Source organism: Vicia villosa, linkage group LG5 (genome assembly GCF_029867415.1).
Source record: "Vicia villosa cultivar HV-30 ecotype Madison, WI linkage group LG5, Vvil1.0, whole genome shotgun sequence".
NCBI classification, from domain to species: Eukaryota; Viridiplantae; Streptophyta; class Magnoliopsida; order Fabales; family Fabaceae; genus Vicia; species Vicia villosa.
Window position 1 is genome coordinate 20,190,485 of NC_081184.1, and position 8,147 is coordinate 20,198,631.

The following is an 8,147-nucleotide window of genomic DNA, read 5'->3' on the forward strand; positions in this document are numbered from 1 at the left end:
GAGTAGAATATTTGGAGATAGGACCAGACAAAATGGATTAAGAAAGAGGAGGATGATGGTGATGGTTTTTTGTTGGCTGAACTCAGTGACTTGCTATTTGATTCATCGCTGGCTCAGAAGGAATCGAATGTTAGCGTGTGTATAAATAACGAGGATGAAGGATTTTTTGTTAGTTCATGCGCGTCGGAAATTTAAAAAAGAGGATCCTTGGAATGGATGGAACAAGGGGTTAAGGAATTGCTGATGCGGTTAAGCGGCAAGCAAAAAGTAATAGGTATATTTATTACCGGGTGATATAGGTTATATCGTATCATAGTCCACAAAGAGTAGTAGAGAAAAACTGTCGTTCAACTATCTAACGTTCTAAGTTTGGTTTTGGGTGCGGAAAGTAAATGCGGGAAAAGTAAATAAAAGCAAATAAACAATCTATTGTAGCTTAAGAGAATTCATTTTGGAATCGTATTTCTACTCAACCTGTCTAATACTTAAATCTGAAGATCTATCGCTCAACACTCACAATACGCATCAAAATCACCAGGCATCATTCGAGATGTCACATCAGTGTCCATTTCTGAAACATCGACGAAAGCTCAAACATACTATTCACATCAGAGATTTCCCAACCGGCACAAACAGCACAAAGGCATTAAACTCGATACCCATTACAATTATTAGCCCTTAATCCATGTCTGGAATCTAGAAACTAACATATATCATTCCTAATTAAGATCTATGATGTCCATTTCTACAACAACACAAATCCGAAGCATTTAAGCAAAAAGACCAAGAACAACAACAATGAAGATTTGTAAAGCAAATATATAAATGATCCCAAGATCAACAAATATACATACAAGAGAGGACAAATATACATACAAACCCCGCCATTGAAATGGGTCACGGGGAAGAAGAAGAACAAGCGGAAACTTCTCGTGTTGTCGGCACAATCGGAGACCACCCAAGCTCAATCGACATGATGAGACACCCAATAGTGTTGCTTGAACTTCTAAACTACAAAAAATGGATCAGAGCTCAACTTTGTCAAAGAAGAGATGATAAAACCCTAAAATAACAAAGGTGTCCTATTTATACAAAACTGAAATTCGCAGAGCGCGCTAAGCGCCCTACAGTACGCGGCGCGCCCCTAGTCCGCGCGACGCGTCCAAGCTTCTGCCAGAATTATTTCTTTTGCTCCTGCAACGCGCGACGCGCCCCCCAGCGTGCGACGCGCCCTCAAGCTTGCGTAGAGCGCTACACCAGAACAACAACTTTATTTCCTCAATATGCTCTCGCAGCCGTGTCTTCGACACTTTATTCCTCGAGGCTTCGACAACGCAATAAAACCTACAAAAATACAACAAAACTATCAAACGGTACATATTTACACAAAAACGTAACAAAACTCGGAGTATACGAAATTACATAAAACGGGGAATTATTCAAACGATATTAACAAAAAGTATCGATAAGTGCCAGTATTTACATACTCAAAATAACTATATTTTGGCACTTATCAAACTCTCCCCAACTTGAATTTGTGTGTCCTCAAGCAAGGTCAAACACTCAAATCACAAAAGTAAAAATCTAAAGAATCAAGAATCAACAAGATTTGGAAAAACGAAACAATTGTATGGTTCAAACAAAAACGTACGAACAGAGTAAATACTTACCGTAATCCTACAACGAAAACATGAAAAGGAAACGAATCCTAAGTACAAAAATAATTCAAAACATTTTGTAACAAAATCAAGCTCAATCATGAATCACATCTAGTAAAAATTCATCGGTAGAGGAAAAACACCGAAAGGTGAGGACTTTGACACACACCCAACAATCTTGCAAACAATAGACAAAATTATGCATTCATCCAAAAATAGTATCGAAAATGCAACAACACAAATCACAAGGACTTTAAAGGTTGTAATGTGGCTCGGTTAACAAACAAGTGGTAAGTCCTAAAGCTAATCGAAACAAAAACTTGCCTAAGCTTAAGAGAGTAATTACTTCCACAAAGTTTCAAACAAAGGAATTTCAATCCAACTTTATTTTTCATCACAAGTTGTCAAACCAAACACAAAACTTATTAGCACAATCTTATTCATACTCTTTTTGTTATTTTCTTTTGCAAACATTTTCTCTTTTTTTTTCTTTCTTTTTAACATTTTTTCTTTCTTTTCTTTTTCTTTTCACAACCTCATACCAACCATAATATAAGTAAGCAAACATGCTCTCCCCAACTTGAATTCAACCACAACATAAAGTGAATACTCCTTACTTTCCAAGGCAAGGTAAAAATTCAACTATAAATCATAGTTGAGGGTTCAAGAAAACAAAGAATCAACATCCATACACAATTGAGAACTAAACACTCATAGAAAAGCATTAAGTAAACAATATGGACATTGAAAAAAATGCTAAAAGGGGATTACTAATGCTCATACACTCACAAGGTGAATTGATATTTGGCTATGGTGGTTGTGCTCAAAATCAAACAAGTGTCTTGATCACTTTTGTCCATTCACAAAATCAACACAAATGAAATATTAAACATAATAATATCCAGTTAAAACAATAAATGTAGGTCTCTCGCGTATATACACAATGGAAAGCCATCTCACATTTATGGTAAAATGGGAAAACTAATTGTGATTCAAGTCATGAGCAAGTTATGCAAAAAGAATAAGTAATATGAAATTTGTACAAATGAAAAGTCTCATAAACATGCGATGCTATAGAAAGCGATAAACGAGTACCTTACTACGTAAAAATTTGAATAATCATTACCGCACAACTGGCATGTTGAATCTATCACAATCAGAGAATTACCAAATGCGACTTCAAGTAATCAGACCAAAATTTGAGTCTAAACAACAACAAAAGAATTTAAAAAAATAAAATTATAAAATACTATACTATAAAGCCTTGGTGTAAGTGGGAAAAAGGCGAGTCAAGTGAACCATTAAAAAGAGTTCACTAGCCAAAAGTTACAGGACGCGCGGCCAAGCGCGCGAAGGGCGCTACACCAGAAAAACATTAATGCAGCAAAATAGAAACTCATAGCAACCTTCACTTGTCACCTACCCTACTCATTTACAGAAAAATATAAAAATAAAACCGTTGGGGTGCCTCTCAACAAGCGTTCGTTTTACATCGTTAGCTCGACGCCTTTATTGTGCACAGTAGTAGCTTCCTCTACGATACGCCAACGCTCCTGCCTCATTGCAACCTAAAGAAAATGTCCTAACCACACACTTGAACAAACGTTACGAAACCATATAATTTACAACAAAACATAAACAACACATATGTGCACATACTCAAACAAAAAGAAAAACCCAATTTACAACGGAATGGTGAAAATGACTAAACAAGTTGAAAAGTAAAGATTTTTAATTTAAGAGTTAATCTGAGTTCAACTTATTTAGTCAATTTACCAAACAAAATTGAAGTATAACTATACAAGAAAATACAAGTATGAATATGCACAAAATATATGATATAGACATATTTACGAAACTTAAAACGCGAAACAATTTCAATGCGAGTAATTTCAAAACCAATCCTCGGCAACAACGCCATTTTGCTGATGCGGTAAAGCAGCAAGCAAAAAGTAATAGGTATATTTATTACCGGGTGATATAGGTTATATTGTATCGTAGTCCACAGAGATTAGTAGAGAAAAACTGTTATTCAACTATCTCACGTTCTAAGTTTGGTTTTGGGTGCGGAAAGTAAATGCGGGAAAAGTAAATAAAAGCAAATAAACAATCTATTGTAACTTAAGAGGATTCATTCAGGAATAGTATTTCTACTCAACCCGTCTAATACTTAAATCTGAAGCTCTATCGCTCTACACTCACAATACGCATCAAAATCACCAAGCATAATTCGAAATGCCACATCAGTGTCCATTCTGAAACACCGACGAAAGCTCAACCATACTATTCACATCAGAGATTTCCCAACCGACACAAACAGCACAAAGGCATTAAAATTGATACCCATTACAATTATTAGCCCTTAATCCATGACTGGAATCTAGAAACTAACATATATCATTCCTGATTAAGATCTATGATGTCCATTTCTACAACAACACAAATCCGAAGCATTTAAGCAAAAAGATCAAGAACAACAACAATGAAGATTTGTAAAGTAAATATATAAACGATCCCAAGATCAACAAATATACATACAAGAGAGGAAAAATATACATACAAACCCCACCATTGGAATGGGTCACGGGGAAGAAGAAGAACAAGCGGAAACTTCTCGTGTTGTTGGCACAATCGGAGACCACCCGAGCTCAATCGACATGATGAGACACCCAATAATGTTGCTTGAACCTCTAAACTACAAAGAATAGATCAGAGCTCAACTTTGTCAAATAAGAGATGATAAAACCCTAAAATAACAAAGGTGTCCTATTTATACAAAACTGAAATTCATAGAGCGCGCGACGCGTGCTAACACTTAATGTACCAAACTTTCCTAGGGTGCGCGACGCGCCCCAAGTCCGTGCGACGCGCCCAAGCTTCTGCTAGAATTAGTTCTTTTGCTCATGCAGCGCGCGTAACGCGCTACACCAGAACAATAACTTTATTTCTTCAAAACGTCTCGCAGCCGTGTCTTCGACACTTTATTCCTCGAGGCTCCAACAACGCAATAAAACCTACAAAAATACAACAAAACTATCAAACGGTACATATTTACAAAAAAACGTAACAAAACTCAGAGTATACGAAATTACACAAAACGGGGAATTATTCAAACGATATTAACAAAAAGTATCGATAAGTGCCACTATTTACATACACAAAATAACTACATTTTGGCACTTATCAGGAAGCTCTTAAGTTTTTGTGGAAGCTGAAAGTTCCCTCCAATGTCAAACTTTCTACTTGGAGATTATTGTTGGGAATATTTCCTACCAGAGATCAATTGAGGAGAAGAGGAATTGTCGTGGATGATATGGATTATTATTGTGTGTTTTGCTTGAGAGAAGTGGAGAATTCTAGTCACTTGTTCGAGTCTTGTTCCATCACTAGTAGGATATGTGATAAGATTGGTGGGTGGAATGGGGGATCAGTGATTTTATCAGCGGAAGAGTTGAGATCGTACCTATTCTTTAATCATAAAAATAAGGATACAAATGAAAGATTAACTATCCGGGTGATTTGGTTAGCGGTAGTGTGGAACATCTGGTTTGATGAGGAATGCAGTTATGTTCAACGGTAAAGTTTTCAATTTCGATGATTGTATAAGTGCTATAGTGTTTGCCTCTTGAAAGTGGTTCAGATCAGTTAATGAGTGTTTTGTGTCTTGTAATTTCCACTTTTGAAACACTTTACCTCTGTTTTGTATAAAGAGGTGAGTTTTTTTTTGGTTGGTCCAGGATTATTGTACTTCTTGTATTCAATCTTGTGGTATATTAATGAAACATTACTTATAAAAAAAACAATCTCTTTGAAATATTCCTAAACACATAGTAGAAACTCAAAATAATTTTTTAACAAAAACATGAGAGAATTGTCCAATCTCTCTATAAATAACAGTAATCTGAATGACATAGGTTTTCAAGGATAATATATTTAAATGGGTGAAAATAAAATGAAAAACAATAACTTTAAAGCTAAATTGAACAAGTTTTTAGTTTCAACTATTCAAGTATGATGACTACTCTAATTACCTTCTAAGATTCCCCTCTTGTGTTGATTTATGACACTATCTTTCTAGACACGAGTAAAGGAAACAAAGGTCCCAGACCAAAGAGATTTGATAAAATTTGGACCTAAAACGTAGGAAGCATGGAAGTTGTAAAACAAACTTGGAACCAAGGTTTTAAATATCGATCGTGGTTGCCTAAAAGTTTTTGCGATATTGGTCAGTACCATTTTGTGGCAACCGTTTAGAACTACACACAAGAAGAAAAACGTGAAACTGAAACCACACCCTTAACAATCGTATCATGTGGGAAAAGTTTCAGTATGGTGTCATTCTTCATTGTATTGATTGATAGGAATGAGAATGATAATGTGCAAGTGGGCCTTGACTATGGTCCTAGGCCCAAAATATGGAACGTGTATGAGAGGAAACATTGGAAAGGAAGATGTGGAAAGAATAATGTCAAGGCTGCATGAGTCGCATGGGTAGGGAGAGAATTATATATATAGGTGGTTAGAGGAGAGATAGGGTAGCTAAGTTTTCTATTAGTGGAAACAATTCATTGGTGGCGTGAATTGTGGATAGCCTTGGCTCTAGGGATTACAAATCATTGCAATCATTATCCTTGTAATTGTTTGATTGTTGTTAAACGAATACACAATTGAATTCAATCCATATTCCCTCTATTATTATACCTGAGATCCATCAATTGGTACGACCTGCTGGATCCTGACCTCACCATCATCGTGAGTTGTAGATGCCAAGGTAGCCAAAGATGGGAGATCGACTTGATGCTTTGGAAATACAAATGGGAAATGTCACGACTAAGCTGTAGGAACTTGCATTATAGATGCATCAGCATGCTCAGCAGATGCAACAATAGAGCAACGTTCTATCAGACTTATGCTAGCAGATGGGGAAGAGAGTTGCAAATCAATAGGAGGATTCTGTGAGAGATTCAAACTATAGTCAATCTGGTCTTTCTGGGAAAAAGGTGAAGCTAGCGGTGTTTGAAGGCGAAGATCCCTTTGTGGGGATCACTCGAGCTGAGATTTACTTGACATCCAAAACGCTACGAAGAGATGCGTGTAAAGTTGGCTCGTTTGAACATGAAGGGTGCGACTATTCACTGGTTTAACGTCTGTGAAACCAACCGGTAGGAAAAACGATGACGAACGTCGTAATGGTGTTTCTGAGCGGTGGAGGGGAGTACGAAATGAAGACATGGAGGAAAGGAGAGCGAAGGGGTTATGTTTCAAATGTGCTGGCAAATACCATCCAACATTACACAAATGTCTTGAACGTGCCCTAGGTTTGTTAATCTTGGGTGAGGGTGAAACCTTCAATGAAGAAGGTGAAATTGTGCCCTACGTTTCTCTATAAAGAACGCAGCTGGCATCCACCCTCACAATGATGATCCGATGGTCGTTACTGTTAGGTGTGATGAATTCTAGATCAAAAGAGTTCTCATATACCAAGGAATTTCTATAGATATTTTATACTAAGATGTGTTCGAAAGACTCCTCCTCGATCCAAATGACCTAAAACCTTTCAAGGGCTTCTTAGTTAGATTCTCTAGGGAGCATGTGCAAGTAAAAGGCTTCATCACGCTAAAGAACACCTTTAAAGAAAAGGATTAAGCCAAATAAATTAAGGTCAAGTATTTGGTTATTGATGCCCTATTTTCTTACAGTATGATTATAGGGTAGTCAACTTTTAATCAGCTTGATGCCGCTTTGTCCACTTTGTACTTATGGATGAATTACCCGCTCTCTGATGGGCGGGTAGAATTAATATAAAAAGATCAGGAAATCGCCAAGAAGTGTCATGTAGAGAGCCTCAAGTTGAAAAGGGTTCGCACTCTAGACACGAACGCAAGAAAATAAGCCCAGGAATAAACCCACATAGAGAAGTTTATAAAGGTGAGGACGATCCCCCTCATGTTGACGATGTGATCGAAGATTAAAAGCCCTGGAGGAATGCCCCCTAGTGCCACTTTATCTACTTTAATTAATTGTTTTCTTTATTATCATTTAATTTCTTTATTTCTAATTTTGGTTAGGCGAGTATCACATCTCTCCCGTTTGTATATACTTGTTATTTTAAGGGGTGCACTCTTTTACCTCAGAACCTGCATGGGGGACGGGTTTTAAATGGGACTCCTTGTTTGTATTATTTCGAAGAAGCTATATTTTCTATTCGTGATTTTTTGTAGGAAACCTGAAAGTTATAGAAAAGACTGCCCTTAGAGGGGATCAAAATATTGAATCCTTAATTGGGATCCTTGTCGCCTTAATTGGGAATAAAAAAGTTTGATCCCTAAGGGTCTGTTTGTTATGATAGAAGTTGTGAAGAGAGAGTTATTGAAGAGAGAAGTACAAAAGAAATGCTTAATTTCTCTTGCTTGGAATGGAGAGAAGTTGGAAAGAGAGAGATGATTTTCATGGGACCCATCATATTTTTTGATCTTCGCTATGCAGAGA